This window comes from Myotis myotis, unplaced genomic scaffold, assembly GCF_014108235.1.
Source record: "Myotis myotis isolate mMyoMyo1 unplaced genomic scaffold, mMyoMyo1.p scaffold_m19_p_2, whole genome shotgun sequence".
Taxonomy (NCBI): Eukaryota; Metazoa; Chordata; class Mammalia; order Chiroptera; family Vespertilionidae; genus Myotis; species Myotis myotis.
In genome coordinates this window covers 142518179-142537098 of record NW_023416324.1, presented here as the reverse complement: position 1 = coordinate 142537098, position 18920 = coordinate 142518179, and the positions used below count along the sequence as shown (strand labels likewise).

The 18920-nt window shown below is 36.1% G+C and overlaps 2 pseudogenes; both read right to left on the bottom strand.

Annotated features, from left to right (window-relative positions):
• Nucleotides 1–4805: 4805 nt before the first annotated feature.
• LOC118675704 lies at nucleotides 4806–6257 on the bottom strand (annotated as a pseudogene).
• Nucleotides 6258–6698: 441 nt separating this feature from the next.
• On the bottom strand, nucleotides 6699–13986 carry LOC118675703 (annotated as a pseudogene).
• Nucleotides 13987–18920: the final 4934 nt, after the last annotated feature.

Sequence of the window (18920 nt, the reverse complement as noted above, 5' to 3'; positions counted from 1 at the left end):
AAAAAATTGCATTTACAAAAGCAACTCCCTTCCCCCCATGGGCTGTGTGAAATTGGTTGAAATTTTCCGTGTAATCTTTGCTATAATCATTAAGTTGAAACATTAACCTCTCTCTGGGAGATCAGCAGATGGAGCCAAAGTGGCCATATTTCATGATGCAAACATTGATCTGGGAGAGGAGATGTCACTTATGAAGAGAATGACATTTCCCTTCAAGTAGGTTGTAGGATTGAAAAATCAGATTGCTGCTGAAAGACTAGTGTTAATACCAACAGGTATTATTGGTATACAACTACTCATTATTACTCAAGTATGCACCACAATTTTTAAATCTTTTTATGACTGTGCTTTTTCCTTTCTCTAGGATGAGATTCCACAGCCATCTTCCTTAATTAATTCTTTTATAATCATCCTTCATCGCTTCTCGGCCTTTTGGCTAAGATCAAGTGTAATATAATCATCCTTCAAGACTCTGATTTAAAATATCTGCAAAGATTTCTAATAATGTATTTCCCATTACATTGTGCACGTTGTTTCCTTTATATAATAAAGTGTAAGTTATTGAGGATTATGGCTTTTTTCACCTTTATATTTAATGAATGTGTTCTATCAATATTTATCTAATGTATATATTCTCAGAACTTGTACATATTTTTGGTTTGCTGAAAATTAGTTTTATCACTTCTAACAAAATGTTCAAGTTACCTGTCTGTGACTTTGACCTAAGTAATCTGAACAAGTTCTCTTGAAGCAATTATTTTATATTTATTTAAATGCTGCTTAATCTAATATTGCATTTTCTATCCCCCCCCCCTTTTTTATTCTTATTCCCTCTATTTTTCTTTGTTTTACTTAACAAAGAACCTGCTCACTTCAAACTGCCAATTTTCTGCTCAACTTTGGATCATTTCAGGAGTTAAAAAATCTTATAAAAATAGTCTTTATTGCATAATAGGGAGAAGAACATGATGTGGTCTCTGTTTTTCATGCAATTAGCAGTTTCTGATTTCCTAAAAGCTATGCTTATTTTTATTTTTGCAATTTACAAGCTGCACTGTTGAAGTTTAACCATGACTTCTCTGTGCATATGTAAAACAGCATATTCTGTTCAGTAAAACCCCTCCTGGAATTTACTCTATGTTTGTGGGGCTGTTGTAAAATGTTCTTGAAGTTCCTAGTGAAAGAGAGAGACAGAGAGACAGAGACCTGGAAGACACAGTGATACCTACACTAAACGTCTTTCTCAACCTTCATATTTCTTCTTGAATGGTGCTGATTACTGGGTGAGAAACTCAAATCTTAAATTTGGTAGTGAGATGCAGCAATAGAATGTATTTACTTATTTATAAGCCTAAGCTCTGAAATGGTTTTATGCCCACAAAGTAGAAATAAATATAAAACAATTAAAAATAGGTCACATGAGCTTTATTTAGCCATTATTTAGATCTTTTAATGTATGTCTAGCTTGGTAACATAACATAGTCATCTACTACTGCCAGGCATTAGTCCAGGATGTTCACCCCTCAAAAGACTATCCAGTTAGAGCCCGTCCGAAGAGCTCACCTTTATAATAATGGCAGCATCCACTTTCAAAGAGTGAGATGCTCTGGAATGGATGTATTGGGGGGCTTGAGAAATTACTTTAGTTTCTCTGATTGCTCAGCTGTTTGAATAAAAGCATATAGAGATTAGAAGTTCCATACTGAAAGTCGCAGGGAGCTGGTGCGCCTTTATCTTTAAAGTCTGATTTTAAAGGATCACAATTTCTGTAGGGGTAGAGATCATCTCCTTACTAGTCAACGTATTATCTTTAGCATTTAGCACAATATGTACAAAGGTGAAATAATGAAGATAGAAAAAGTTTAATGCAATTTATTTTGTTTAATTGCACAATTTCCTTAAGCAAAGAAGAGTTTTACATATTCTCCTGTCTAACGTAAACTTGAAACAATTCTGTAAGTTAGGTTTTATTATTCTTACAGATGAGCATAATAGGTTTACAGAGATTGAGCAATTGTCTAATGTTAAATTTAAAGTACCTGTCAGATCTGCTTGACCCCAAGAACCAGGATATTAAACCAGTTCATTATAGTACCGTCTTCCATATTTTTTCACTAATTCTGGAAATTGTTTGGCCAAATGCAATTAACTCTCCATTTCCCCTTTCTTTTCTACTCCCTTTTCCCTTTTTCCATTCAGCTTTATGTGTTTTTTTTTTTTTTTTTGGTTAATTGAGATATAATTAGCCTATAACATTATATTAGTTTCATATGTATGATACAATGAATTAATATTTATATAAATTGCAAAATAATCATCACAGTAAATCTAGTTAACACCCATTACCATACATAGTTAACTTTTTCTTATAATGAGAACTATTGAAGTCTACTCTCTTAGCAACTTTCGAAGCTGCAATATACATGTTAATGCATATAGCTTTGTTTATTTTACCAGGTGTACAGGATTCTAATATAAAATAGAGCTCAGTTTACTTTCAGTCTCTTTTAGATTGATTACATTTTGTTTAGCCAATAAAAATTAATGCTTCAGCTCATCTGATGTGACTCAGTGGTTGAGCGTCGACTTATGAACCAGTAGGTCCCTGTTTGATTCCTGGTCAGGGCACTTGCCCAGGTTGTGGGCTCAATCCCCAGTAGGGGTATGCAGGAGGTAGCTGATCAGTGATTCTCATCATTGATGTTTCTATCTCTCTCTCCTCCCTTTCTCTCTGAAATCAATAAACATATTTTAAAAAATTACTATTTCAGTGAATATCTTGTGCTTATTTTCTGTGCACTGTGTGAGAGTTTCACAAGGATCTACACCACATGTTAAGTTTCTGGTCTTGTTTATGTACATCTACTAGATGTTACCACATTACTATTTAAAGGTTGTGCAGCAATTAATACTCAAACTAGGGAAACCTGAAAGTTCACATTTTTATCCTTTGTCAGTATCTGACATTATCAAATATAAGTTAACTTGCCAATCTGTTAAGTGCTAAAAAGTGTTTGCTGGTTGTTTTAATTTACATGTCCTTAAAGAAATTTGAGCATAATTTTATGTTTATTGGTCAGTATAATTTCCTTTTCTGTGAATTGTGAATTTTCCCATTTACTTTTCTATTTGTTCACATTTTAAAAATTTAAACTGCATCTTTATATATTCTGGGTACTAATTGTTAAAGTATTCTCTTCAAAACTGTCTTGAATTTTCAGTTTTATAGTGGTAACTTTTATTATATATCTTCTATTATATCTGATATTTATATATATGTATATATATATAGTCACATTTACATTCTGTTTATTTTATGATCTGTGGCTTTGTGTTAGACTTATAAATTTCTTTTTATCCTGAGACCCTAAATATGTGCTATATACTATTCTAAAATATTTTTAAATGTCTGTTCAATTTGGGGCCTTTTATACTACTGTAATTTATTCTTAGGTGTGCAATGAGGTAAATAACTGATTTTCTTTCCTTGTAAATGAATATGAGTTGTCTCACTCTGTTTTCTAAACTGATTGAGCACTTTGGCTCTAGGATAGCTTGGCTTCTCTCCATTGCCCTCTGCCTCCTTCTTCCCTCCATCTAGTCAGCTTCTCTTCCAAATTCAAATAAAAAACATGGCATTCAAACCCTCATTTCAAGGATGGGATTCTCTAGACTCAATGACATTTCTAAAATTAATAGTTTTCTTATTTCAGCCATGGACAAAGAGCAAATGGCCCTGAGGAGAAGATATCAGACCTCCAATTTGAGCTGTAATTCCTCATGGATAATAACGTAAAGTCACTTCATCTCTAAGGTTCAGCTTTTTAAACCTTAAGTGTGGCAGCTGAACTGATTGAACTTTATTTTCTATTTGGTTTTATGAAAACTAGGTCCGAAACCCTGCAAAAGGAGAGTTGATGTACTGCCCCAAATCTCTTTTCTCCATTTCCCCCATTAGTTCTCTTAGAACTTTCCTCCCTTTAAAGCAGTAGGTATTCTTAGCCCAGGCTGGTTCAAAATCACCTGACCAACTTCTTAAAATTTGTTAACTGGACCCCACCCAGATTAAACTGAGATTACAGGGTAAGTGGAAGAGTGTTATACAGTTTGGGCTTTTTGGTGGTGGTGTTAGAAAAACTCAGCAAAATAAAATTCCGGTTTATGGTTGGACAACATTGTTTCACATGCACGTCAAACAAGCCAACAAATAAGTAAACAAACAGCAACTTCATAGAGAGAAAGAAAAGGGGGAGGAGAAACCTTTTATCTGTTTCTTTGGCCTTATACTAACTACTATGGTAGGGCTAAATACATACACAAAAAAGTTACTGGAGTTTTCAGAATAAGATTGTCTTTGCTGTTGTTTTGGCTTCTTCTTTGTCTTCTTCTTCTTTTTTTCTTTTTTTTTTTTTTTAACAAGGTTTTGGGCTTTTTTTCTTAGAGATTACAGTGAACACGGTCACAGCCAAGTGAAGACAGAAGTAGGACAAAGAACGCTCCAAAGGTTGATTTGGTCATCCCGAGATCTCGAAAATTGATTGATCCCTATCAATATGTAGAAAAATATACAATGCAAATTTTAAAATGTATATTTTCCTTTTTAAAGTACTTTTAAGAAAAAAAAAGCAGGGCCTTGGTTTGGGTTCTTCCCCCCCCCCCCCTTTTCCAAATTCACCTTGTGATTTTGGTTGGGTGGTGGAGAGTGCCTGTCACCTGTGGGTGGTGCTCTCTGCGGTGGGCCCATGGGACTCTCTACTTGAAGGACACAGGAAGTGGAAGGTGAATGGGTCATGAAAGGCTTCTTTTTAGTTTAACTTTTCCCTTTTTGCTGTGTAGTCATCTTCATTGGTCTACTGTTTCATGATGTCAACATCCTCATCCTCATCATCGTTAGCTGCCTTTTGCCTGCTGCCTCAGCCTCCTAACCTTCATCTCCATTCTCTTTCCATCACCACCCTCCACCTCCTCTTCAACCCCTCTTTCTTCTTCTTCAGGTATCTCATTGTCAGCCTTGTGTTCCCCATTTTTCTCATACTGTCCCCATTAGCAAGTGCATCTCTTCCATTCTTTGACCCCTCCTCATCTACCTTCTTCTTTAAGTCCTTGGTGTTGATCTCGGAGCTGGTGTCCAACTCAGCCTCTGACGTGGTGTGGCACGTGGGTGATCCAATGCAGTGGGTTTCTTTTAAGGCAAGAGAGTTCAAGGAGCCTGGCGGCAAGCTGGCAGTCCTGGCTGTGTGGCTGTGAAGGGGGAGCACAGCGGAGGTGGCTGCTAACCTGGAGCCGAACACTGGAACAACGCAAAGATGGCTTTCAGAGCTGCCAGTCTAAGCTTTTATTATTATTATTATTATTCAATTATTTCTGATGCATTGAGAAAATTGAAAAGCATTGATTTACAAAGCTCTGGTTTTTTTCTTTCTGTTCTCTGTGTTGGCTTTTGGAAAAATTAGAAAACAAAAATGCTGAACCAATTTGCAACATTAATCTCTCTCTCCTCCCCCCACACACAGTGATTCACAGTTTATGAATTTTCACATTTGGTTCAAAAACCACTCTTTTCACTAAATACTGTAAATTCTGTTTCTGATCTCTTCTGTTTCTCTTGCTATTATCTTTAATTTCCCCTTTTGAAGTAAGGCAGTTTCTCTTGATTTTCTTTAAAAAAGGACTTCATGGTTTATGAGCTCTTTAGTCACCACACAGATGTTTCGTGTTACATATATAAGGGAGAAAAATAATTTTTCCTCTCCCCTTCTGAGTTCTTGGATGACATGTCTATAATAAAATAAACAGATTATTAACAGGAAAAAAATAAGTTTATTAACATGTATAACATGTATACTTCATGTACACATGGGAGATTCCCAGGAAAAAATGAGTAACTCCCAAGGTGGCTTAGAATTTGGGATTAAATACTAAGTTAACAGGGAAAGGGGAACAGGGATGGAGCCCTCTTGGAGGAGAATAAATGATGTTTAGGAAAACAAATGGACCCTTAGACGAACAGATAGGAGTTATGATAGTTTGTAATAAAGTCTGGTGTGGTGTGGATATTTAGGTTTCTCTCCTGTGGTGAAACTCCCCTGGTAGGAGATTTATGACAGTTGAGTTTCGTTTTTGAGGATCTATCTTTAGGTGGGCAAGGGAAGTTCAGAGAAAGCCTCTCTCTGCATTTGCAAGAACCTGCAGCTCAAAATACTTACTATAACAAAGTGGTATATTTTGGGTGGTACATCCTCAATGCCTATGGACATTCTTGGAGCAGGTATATTCTGCTATCTTTCAATACCCATCACAAACATATGCCTACATCATGCTTTTAAAACATCACTTAGCACACTAAGCTCCCACACTCATATTTTTCAAGTTTACAAAATAGTCCACAGATAACTGAGATTCTTAACCTTTTAACCATGTCAAGCAATTTTTAGCTTATTTTATTTGAGGAGTAATTTGAAATGGCTTTTTTTTTCTTTTTAAACTGCTTTATTAATTTCACATCATGAAAAAAATATTTTTCTGAAAACTGGGTAAAATTTCCCTCTTGGACAGAAAAAATTAGACTCAGACAAAAACAATATTTAATTAGAAACTGGAAAGCGATAACACCAAAAGGTTTATAGAAAAGCAAGCCACAAAACTAAAAACATATAGTGAAGAAGCCACATTATTCACCTCAGAGAAAACCTTAGGATTCAAGGAATAAGGTAAAAGTCATCATGATGATCAGGTTCAGGCGTTTGGACGAGCATATGATGTCTCATTCGCTGCTCCTCGTCGTTCTCCTGATTTCCATTTGCTGTACTATGATCTTTTCCACATTATCTCCCACTTCATTGTGATCAACAGGCCTGTTAGGTATGGCCCATTGAAAAGTTGGGACAAATCGTCACTCTAACCCTTCCCAGCCTGCCAATTCCCCCAGGCTTCCGGGCTTCAAGCCCTCCCAAATGGTGCGGTTCCCCTTCACTCTGCACAGGAGCCCGGTTCCCTCCTTTTTTCTGTTGGGTATTTTTCATATTGAGACTTTTTACTGCTTGTTCCTCTTTGCTGTTTCCTCTTCATCCTGATTCTCAATTCTCCCAGTGGATGCACTGCCACAACAGTTGGACCTGCAGAACTGCTTCCTGTCTGCCTTCACTCCTACTCTTAGGGCCACCCCTGGCTTCAGGGAGTGAAAACAGAGAAAGGATCAAGCCACAGCCAGGTCAGAAAAGACTTCTGATGAAAGTCAAAGAAGAAAACAGGATTGTATTTGAACACCAAGAAAACAAAAATCATGACTACACAAAAATACACAACTTTGAGACAGACAATGTAGCCATCCAAATTGTTAAAGATTTTGCTTACTTTGTTTCAGTCATCAATTCTAATGGAAACTATAGTCAAGAAATCAAGAGAAGCTTGAGACTTAAAAGGGCAGCCATGGGAGAATTAGGAAAGAGCGGTGTGAGCAAAGAAATGGCACTGGAAACCAAGGCTGTGGTCATGCACACCCTCATATTTCCAATAGCCATGAAAAGATGTGAAGTTGGACAGTGGGAAGGGCTGATGGAAAAAAAAATGAATCATTTGAAATATGGTGTTGAAGGTGAACTATATGGATACCCTACCCTGGACCTCCAGAAAGAAAAACAAGTGGTCCTAGAGCAAATTAGGCCTGAAACATCACTGGAAGCAAAAATTATGAAACTGAAGCTGTTTTACTGTGGGTACATCTACAGAAGGCAAGGTTCTTTGGAAAAGACAATAATGCTGAGAAAACTAGAAGGCAGCAGGAAAAGAGGAAGACCAAGTTTAAGATGGATTGACTCCATAAAAGAAACAATAGGAGTGAATCTAGAGCTGAGCAGGGCTCTTGAGGACAGGACACCGTAGACATCACCCATTCAGAGAGTTATCAGAAATTGGGACAGACTCAACAGCATGTAACAATAACATAGTAGAAATAATTGTTCCAGAGAAGAGAGATTGGCAAGAAGACCACTTGTTTTTCCTCTTCATCAGTTTTCTCCTTGGCTTTTCAAATTCGATTTAAGAGGCCATCCTCCCAAGGGCGATAAAGAGCTTACTTTGTGGAGTAGTCAAGTATCAGAAGAGTCTGAGCATAATGTTAAGGTATTGGTGCTTCTGAGGTCGTGGAAAGAGGACCATATGCTCAGGGATAGAGCTGAGTGAGCAGCAGAAGCCCCAACTGAAAGTGGAAGCAATAGGAAAGAGGTAAATTCCTCCCCATATTCAATATGAGAATTATGCCTTATATGTAATATCACTTGTTCAGATCAGAGGGATACTTCATTATGTGTTGCAGTGGTCCATAGTCTGCCATGTTGGTTCATCTTGCTGTCTCTGGTGAGTGCAATGAAGCATAAAATGATTTTATGATTCCTAATCATTAATCACACCTCCTGACTCATGGATAGTTGTTTTTTTTACTGTCTTTTGTTTAAAATTTCCAAAAGAATTGTTTAAGGAATAATCTAACTGGAATAGGGCACAGAGTTTGCATTTCAGATGAGGCACCTTCTGTGTGAGTTTGAGGCCTCTCTTTCCTACCATCGTTCCTCCACCAGAGATTTGGCAGTTGGTTAGCAGCTCCTCATCTTGTGTTCTGCCTCATAGCCGGCTGTCTGTTTGGCTTTTCCTTCTGCTCAGACACATCAGCAGAGACAATGGCCTAGCAGATGCTGATATTCATCCTGGATCAGCCTATGTTGATTTTCTGCTCATTAGTCTGAGCTAGTCACAGGCAGCTGGTTTCTGTTTGCCTTGACTGAGCAGTAGAAATATACACAACTGCAATGGAGCCTTGGGTACATATTCCCCCAGGTGCTGGCTGCCATAACAATTTTTCCCATAGTATGAGGAGGTATTTTTGGTTACTGATGTTTTGAGGTTTTTATTTTTTTGTTTATTTTTTTATTCTTGGGACATGCACAGAGAGGGACTAGAAAGGATGCAGTTTATAAGACAACTATATTAAAAAGAGTCCTGGTATTTCACTCTGTAGTAACTGGAGAAAAAAAAAAAAAAGCTAAAGTTTAACTTTGCTTATTAGTTTCCTCCTAATAGCAATGAGAAGCCAGTACAGATTTTTAAAGACCCATAAGCAAGCTGCCTTGAAGGTAGCGCAGATGAAATGTTTCCTGGGCAGCAGGTATCACAGTGGCTAGTGCTTCAATATTCACAGCTTACTCTTTTATGGGTCCCAGGAGTGAAATGTTTTGAACTGGGGCTTGCTGCGACCTGCTCCACTTCAGAACCAGAAGCTGCTGACTGCTTTAGGCATTGTCTTACCAAACAGTAAAAAAAAAAAAAAAAAAAAAGGAAAGCCCTTTTAAGAATTGCAATTTAGTTTTTCTGTTCTAGCTGATGTTCTTGCTTTGATTTGTAAAATATTTCAGTTTTTTTAAAAGTTTTAAAATAGTTTACCTGGCCTATAATATAATCTTTTCTTTCTTGTGTCACTGTCTGGCATTAGCGATTTTTTTTTTCTAATACCATTCTCCCCTTAATCTTAACTATACTTCCTTTTACCCCTTTATATATTGAATATACAATAGTATTTTCCAAGGTAAGTGTATGTAATTATTCTCCTCAGACTTACATTTCCATGAAATCATATTAAAAAGGAAATTGGAGTGGCTGGACATATGACTTGTTTATTAGACCTGTCCCTAGATTGCTTTGGATATACCCTAGACAGATGGAATAATATTTGTTTTCAGTTTCAGTTTAGGAAAAATGTGAGATATACCAGTATATTATTAAAGTATTAAAATATCCTTATTCTACATTTAATAGATGATTGGATAAAGATACAGTTGTTGGGCCGAAACCAGTTTGGCTCAGTGGATAGAGCGTCGGCCTGCGGACTCAAAGGTCCCGGGTTCAATTCCGGTCGGGGGCATGTGCAGGAGGCTGCTGGTCGATGTTTCTCTCTCATCGATGTTTCTGACTCTCTATCTCTCTCCCTTCCTCTCTGTAAAAAATCAATAAAATATATTAAAAAAAAAGATACAGTTGTTGGGCTTATCAAATTTTTTGTGGTATGTTTTATCCCACACACAAAAAAGGAGTGGATATGAGCACTGCTTTCTAATTATGAATAGCTATTAAGTAAAATCGGCACTAAATTTCTTCCTTTGAAAATATAAATAGGAGCAAAGTTTCAGAAGGCAGTTTTGATTCAATATAAGGAATAATTTTCCATATTAAAAACTGTACCACAAAGAATTGAACAATCTTTTGAGCACTCAAAGTACACTCCTAATAATGACTAAAGATTTTGGAGACTACACTATGCGTCAGGCACTGTCCTAAGTACTTTACTAATTTAGCACTGTTATTGACCCAATGAAGTAAGAACCCTTATGTTCTCCGTTTTTAAAATGAGGAAATAGTGACCCAGAGAACTTGAGTAGTTTGTCCTGTAGTCCAAGTACAGATTTAGTAAATTGTCCAAGGTTATCCAAGCTGGAAAAGGGAGGACTTGCCACAAAGCCTCTGTGCAGAACCAAGGTTGTTACCCATTAGGCTCTTCTGTTCAAACTAAAAGCATGATTCTCATCCTCTAAAGATATTTACGAAGAAAATGGGAAACTGAAATGTAAACTACCTAAGGCCCCTTCTCACTGGATGATTAATACTGAGGTGGAATTGTCTATATTTCTCATTTGAGTTCATGTTATATAGAGATTTGAAAGACTATTTAAACATTTTTACTTTCTTGACACTGTACTTTAGTTTTATTGGTACAGTTACTGAAAAACACTTGAAAAATTTAAATAGTGGTAATGTTAACCTCATATGAGTAAAATTATCTAAATTTATCTAATTTTTATACATATTTTCTCTTGTCTGATTACTTTTGATAACCTTAACTAGGAAATTCAATTTAGGAAAGTACACAATATAGATTGAAAAAAAGTAAAGATATATATATATATATATATATATATATATATATATATATATCCCTTCTTGGAGCAGTCTAGCATATAATATACCTTTCCAGTAAAAAAAAAAAAATCATCTGTATTGCTCAATTGGTGGCACTTCTACTCATCACAATGACTATTACTAAAAGTCATGCTTACTTTTTTATTGCTTATCTCAAGAGCTATAACACTGAATAATAACCCATAAATATTATAGAAAATCAAACCAATGAAGACATGAAGATTCTAGAACATTGGTTCTCAACCCTCCTAATGCCGCGACCCTTTAATACAGTTCCTCATGTTGTGGTGACAACCAACCATAAAATTATTTTTGTTCCTACTTCATAATTGTAATTTTGCTACTGTTATGAATCATAATGTAAATATCTGATATGCAGGATGTATTTAGGCGAACTCTGTGAAAGGGTCATTCGACCCACAAAGGGGTCACGACCCACAGATTGAGAACCGCTGTTCTAGAACAAATATAAGACCAGGGCCTGCTATTTTTCCATGCAAAAGTATAGCCTGTCCCTCTCCTTAGATACTTAGCCCTTCATTAGTTCCCCTAAATTTCCTAGGACTTTCATGATTAAGCAATTCAAGACAGGAAAGCTACCTAGGACATTTTGGCTTTCATGTAGGCTCTGCCCAAGGAAATGAAATTGTATTAACTGATTCCTCTACATCTTTCATAATTATAGGTATTTCATTGTTTTTCTTTTACATACAATTTAATCAATAAGTTAATAATATTAAGTAAGGCTCTTATAGCTATAATTTCATAGGTAGTCCACAGAATGATAAAGACTTCCGTTCTGTAATCAGATTGAGTCTGTCAGTATCGGTGCTGTAACTCTTTTCCCCAACCCTTTTATCCCTCCCGGATCATCAGTAAGCCTCAGTGACTCTGTGGATGAAGCTAGCACCAGGGCATCATTCATCAAACTGCTTCATCTGTTGCTACTCAGAGACACAGAGTAGTTCTCTGGCATCTTTCCAAGAGAAGACAAGCCCGTGTTATGCTATGATATTTATTTTTATAATACTGCTCTTGCTTTGTGATGGCTTTTTATTCTTTGTTCTCTGATTTTCTAACTCCTCGTGGGCACATTATCTCTTGGTTTTTATTTTTATATCCATTTATCTATTTATTTCACATGTGCATTCAAGTGTCTTTTGCTCACAAATTAAAATGTATTGTTTATTATTTGTATTAGTATGTATAACTCACCAGCATTTCCTCTCCTAACAATTGATCAATAAGAGGTGAAGGATATGTGGTTTCTCCTCAGTCAAAATAACATTAAACTTGATTGATATGTAAGTTTTGATAACATTGGCCTGAAAGATTGTTGAGAGAAGTGAGTGGCAAACACAATATAAAAGAATGCTACCTGAGAAGAAGTATATTATAACATACTAGGGGCCCAGTGCACAAATTCTTCCACCTTGAAAGGAACTGTGGGCAGTGAGGCTGCGGTGGGCACCGGGGCGGTCTCAGCAGCCCTGCTTCCGCTGCCACCGCTCCCACACGCTGACGGCGGCAGCACGGTTCGCACCTGCTGACTGCTCCAAGCGATCTGTACTGGTGCTGAGCGCGGGCAGTGGGTGTGAGCACTGAGCATATTGTAGCACATGGGAGCAAAGAATTTTCAGTAACCACCAGAGGCTCACCCCAATGTCACCCTGCCTTGGTCTGGAACCCCTGCTCACCTGCTGCACCATCCCACCTCAGCCGACGCCTGCCATGTTCCGTGCTCTGCCGCCTGCTGCCGACACTCGCCATGTTCTGCATGCGCCCCCTGGTGATCAGTGCACATCATAGCAACCCGTTGTTTGGTTGTTCCGCTGTTCGGTCTCTTTGCATATTAGGGTTTTATATGTATAAATTGTTTATTAAGGAAGAAATGTTTATTATTAGAAAAAAGAGCTAAAATAATTTAGTTTCTCTGAAAGATTCATACTTTATATACTAAAGTTAAATACTTAAATCCTTGAAGTCAAGGATTATGTAATTTGTAGCTGAGTCCCTCCCAATCCTTGCATAGTTACTAGCAACTAGTAAGTGCTCATTAAATTAGTAGAATGAATAAATGAATAACTAAATGAGTTTATAAGGTATACAAAGTCATAGCATGGCTATTCTTATGCCCTTATGTCCTTATGTTGGTATGTAATATCAATTATTGTGCCTGAATAATAAGAAAACCAGTCAGGAAAAGCACATGATAGGTGGTTTTAGTTAGCTATCCTAATGCAAATTATAAATATGCTTTATTATACGTTTTTTAAAAAAGGTTTTGTTTACCATAGTTCTTAGACAAGTATATTTGCACATGAAGAAAATATGTACCTTTAGTGAGGTGTATAGTCGTATTTACTGCTCATTGTTCTTATTCATAAGTGTCATGGGATACACTAGACTCTATGGTCTTTAATTTAATTTGAACATGAAATATCTGGTAATTTTATGATATAAATTTTTCCAGTGGAAAAGATATAAACAATGTTTATGAAAGGTTTGAAAATCTCAATCATATAAAATCAAGGGAAGTTAGATCTTTACTATATTTTAGTGTCCGTGGTGTTCAAATCCTTCAATCGTTGAGTAGGAAAGTAAGGTTCCTGTGAACTCAGTACGAGGCTGGAGACCTACAGAGTGAGATAGTAGTAGAACTTCATTTTTTTAGTACTGGGATTGTTTTTATTATTTTTAATTAGCTTTGTTCTTCCCATAGAAATTCCACTGACTCTTACAAATTTATTTCAGAAGACTGACCTAGTTTTTGTTTGTTTGTTTGTGTGTTTGTTTATGGTGTGTGTGTGTGTGTGTGTGTGTGTGTGTGTGTGTCTTTTTACATCAGCCAGAAATACCTTGCATTGGTCCAAAGTAGCCAGTAAATTTGAGTTTAGTAACTCCTGGCTTGGGCAATGGCTGTAGCATGTCAGGAGTGGGGTATAGTGAATCTACCAAGGCTTTGCATCTCCACTGTGCCTTCAAGGTGCCCTTTACTAGTTTTGGATTTCCTGCTAACATTAAGGTTACCCCTAATCGATGTTTGTGTGAAAGTGCTTATTATTATACCTATGAAGCCTGTTTCCTACTAAATTTTCAGCAGCTAATTAGGAGATGTTAGAACAAAAGCTGATCTGTGACTCTAGACTGGAACACATCTTAATGGCCTTTTCACCCTTTTGACTTTTGATCAGTCAACCAAAACAGTCACTAATACCTGCTCTAAATTCATTCTGGAGGTTTCAGAGCCCTAGGAAAAAGAAAAAAATTGCTTAGTTGCTTGTAAAGAAAAGAGAATCCCTGGTAAATATTTGACATTTTGCTACTTTATTTCTTAGTGAGTGAAAGAACAAATGTTTAAGTATATTAAGTCTCTTTATGCCCCAACATTTTCTTCAATTTTCTTGAGTTTTAATGCTCAGCTATGTAAAATCACTCTACTTTTACTCAGATTTACGTGTGTGTCTTTCAGGAGTTGCGGGTTGTTTCCTTCTTTGTTTTTAGCCAATCTTAATCTCATTTCCTGAGCAAATTCTCTTAATTTTAATATTATTTCTATTTAATTTTTCTATTTCCAGTATTTTTATGAGACAGATTTGACATGCTTCTTCTTTCCTATGTATCTATTTTAGTTTTGGAATTGGTACTTAACACTTGACATCATATCCTTTAGGATCCTAGATGTAGAGTTTCAACATCAGAATCTAATTTGGAATGCGTTGTAAGAGACCATTGGTAGTACCAAGCTTTTGTATAGGACAAAATAAGCTGTTGTTGATGTTGTTTTTAAACAATGACATATTTACTTTAGGTTTGCATGAGCACATATCAATTTATATTCATTGAGAAATTTGTGAGAGAATATGAAATATTTCTATGAAATTTGAGGATAAAGAATTGAGTCCTAGCAATTAGAAAGTACCAAACCCCCCCCCCCCCCCCCCCCACACACACACACACACACACACACACACTACCGCCACCACTATTACTATCACTGCTGGCTTCAAAAGATTTCCCAGGTCATTTTTCTTTTTTGTACCCATTTCCTCTTGGAGCTCTCTCAGTTCTATGCTAGTTCTCTAAATCTTGTCTACTCCAACTCTGGGTATCTGGGAGTAGAAACAGCTTTTTAGTGGTTGAAGGAAGCGATAACATATAAAATGCATTATTTTTGGTAACATATCTTACAGGCTGCTGGAAATTTTATCAGGGATTGAATAGTGCAAATTCAACTGGAACAGCTGAAACATTTTTTTTAAAATGGAGTGAAAAACTGAAGAATTTAGAGAACCAAGAAAGAAGTCTTATGAATATTGTTGAAGAGATCATTAGCAAGTAAACTGGAAATTGATGCAGATTAAGCCCACAATTCTGCTAAAGGTTGGTTAGTCAGATGCTATATTAAGTCTGGTGACTCTTCAAGGAGAACTTGCAAATAGTGTATTTATCACATAGTAACTTTATATAAACATCACAGAGGAAAAAATTAAAACCACATAACCTCAGCAAACTTGGCATAATTTTACTAATTAATACTTCATGATAAATCTGGATGCTCTTGAGATGACTCTTATGTTCAAAGAAAGACAACGAGGAAATAAAATTAACCTGATTTTTCAGCTATGGGACCTGAGGTGTGTGTGATTTGCCAGGTGCATGGAAACAGGTTTCACTGCACTCAATTCTCTCATTAGCCAAAACGTTAAACCACTGCAAGAACGTTTCTCTCTGTTTATTGTTTTCCGTTTTGGGTTTGTTGTGTTTTTTGCTTGTTATTTCTCCCAGCCTCTTTGCATCTGTCTAATATATTTTAGCTTCCACTCATCCCTATGAAATACATTGGATAATTTGAGGGAAGTTCTGGAACCAGGGTTAAAAGCAAAATGATAATAATAATAATAATAATAATAATGTATTTATGAGCTAGGTGTTGATTTTGTCACTGTCTTACTCTGAACTTTAATGAGTTACATCTTTTTCACTTTCCTCTCTACTTATAAAAGTTTGGAAAAGTACTCAAACAAAATGGCAGTAATAGCTTTTATAAATATACATAACACATATGAGTTGCCTATACAATATTTGCTATTTGCTTAATTTTTTTTTATCTCATCTCATTACTTATATTCCTTTATATTTTGCTTACAACCTCTAAGTATTAGAATATTACTTGCCTTTGTCTGATCCTATCCAATTTGAGAAGTTATACATTTTACAACTTTACCATTACTTTCCTTCTCAGCCTTTTAGCCCAGCCATTTTTGGTACATTATCTCAGTGCTGTTATTAATTTAAATACACATTTCCATTAAAGTGCATGTTATTATCAGGAGTCTTCATGCACCATAGACTTGCAAAAAAGAGCCCATTACTGGAACCAGTGATGCTAACCATGCTAAAGAAGCAAACCACGATGCTGCCTATTTGATGTGCTTTGAACAGTCTAGAAAAATCCAGCTCCTTTCAGAATATCACTCAGTATGTGCATTGCCATAGTCAAAATAGTTTAAATCCACTTGGAGTCTCATTTATATTGCCACAAATATAACAAATATAGCAAACAAGAAGCCAATGAAAAATGCATCAATCATTAAAAAACAGAGGCTTTTAATACAAAGCAAATATTCAAACATATAACAAGAGCAGATCATTAAAAAAAAAGTCCAGGTAGAAAATAAACATCTGGTATCATGAATAGTAACAGGAATACGTTCTCTAGTAGTTAAAGACTTGCAAATTAAAACAATAAAAAGGTACATTTAAAACCTATTAAATTAATGAACATAATACCCAATGCTAATGAGGTTGGGGTAAACTGGTACATTCATGCATCAACTGGTAGCATTGTAAATTGTTACAAAGCTTTTCAAAAGCAGTATCACCATTCTGAAGACATTGAAAATTGATTCTACATATTGATCTCATAAACCCGTTTTTAAATTAAGAAATACAAAAGCAAAGCAAAACATATCTCTAAGATATTTGCAGCTTTTTAAAAAAAAAATACCTAAAAGTGGAAATAATTTAATGATCAAAGGCTGACAATTTAATAATAAATAAGAAAAAAAGTAGAGTCCAAAATTGTATGGACATTATATATGTATTTGGTCAAAGACTAAAAGAAACACAGTTTACAAAAGCAACTCTTCGCCTAATGTACTGTGATTATTATTTAGTCGGTTTTACTTTTAAAAGTCTTTTTGATTATATTGTTTTAATGATAGTTTAAAACTTAGACACAATTTAATTTCATTTTAAAGAGGGGAAAATGAAACCCTCTGCAATGGTCAGTAAACAAGACCTCTCAGGAAAACAGATAATTCTATACCTTCCTCTTCCCCCGCCCCCCCCAAATTGTAGAGTAGTTCCAGGTTAATATCTCTCTTCTCTGCATTGTTATTGACAAAATCAGATTTTAAGTATTCTCTCTCTCTTTGCTCTTACATTTGTCTATAATTTTTTCACCCAGTAAATGCAAAGATCAATTTCTGTTAGCTTTAGTATCAAAGATAATTTACATTGGATATTTGTTTAAAACAGCAAGACAGATTTTATTTAAGCTATTGCTGTAGGAGAGAGAGACTTCAATATAGAACTGAACTCAACTCCTAATACAACAAAGACTGCTGGGAATTTATAATCAATGTACAGAGTGGGGGAGTCAAAAGATGAAACATTACTAAGAAGAAATAAATGAAATATTGGGGCGTGGCTCAGGAGGACAGAAGGAGACCTAGTGAAGATCTGAAAGACTGAAAGGAACCTGACTTAATTTTGTTAAGGAGGGAATCTGTTATCAGGTAACCTTCATTATTTTTGTGTGTGTTTGGGGCCACAGTCCTGACATTAGGTACTCATTTGCTGTTAAAGCTGGAAAAGGCTTCAATGATCATCTCTCACTCTATGGATGAGAGAACTGAGAGCCACAAAGGTTAAGCAATCTGCACAAAATTACAGCCTTACTGAACATAGGTCCCTGGAACCTAAGCAGAGGGAGATCTTTTCTTAGGTGTTCTTTCTTACCTATTATGGTAGAAATTTTCCCTTTTTTATTTTAATAAACTACAAACTTTTCCTTTAATAAAAACTCTTCTTTTTCACAGAAAGAGTTAGGTACATGCCATCTCAAGTCAATAAACCAAATCTATGTTGACTTCTAAGTATCCCACAAATATTAAACTGCCACTACACAATTCTAAATATAAACACAATTATTGCATGAGTTAAATGAATGGATGAATGAATGAGTGAATAACTTTCTCCCAAACTATTCTAAGACATAAAAAATACATTATATTTTTGTTTAAATTTTATTTATTTATTTTTAAATATATTTTTATTGATTTCAGAGAGGAAGGAAAAAGGAGAGAGAGAAACATGAATGATGAGAGAGAATCATTGATTGGTTGCCTCCTGCATGCCCCCTACTGGGGATCAAGCCTGCAACTCAGGCATGTGCCCTTGACCGGAATCAAACCCGGAACACTTCAGTCTGCAGGCCGATACTCTATCCACTGAGCCAAACCAGCTAGGGCTAAATTTTATTTTTTAATTATAGTTTACATTCACTATTATTTTTCATTGGTTTGAGGTGTGGTTAGGCATTTATATTCTTTACAAAGTGTTCCCCCTAATATTTTCAGTACCTACCTGGCACCATACATAGTTATCACAATACTAGAGGCCCAGAGCACAAAATTGGTGCATGGGTAGGGTCCCTCGGCCTGGCCAGCGATAAGGGCCTTCTGATTGCCGGCCATAGCCTTCCTTTCCTGGCTGCTGGCTGCTGGCCTGGGCCTTTCTTTGTTCCACACCGCCCCCTGATATTCAGCGCACATCCTGAGGGGACACTTTGCATATTAGCCTTTTATATATATAGATTACTGACCATATTTTCTATGCTCTACTTTACATCCCTATTACAGTTTTGTAACTACCAATTTGTACTTCTT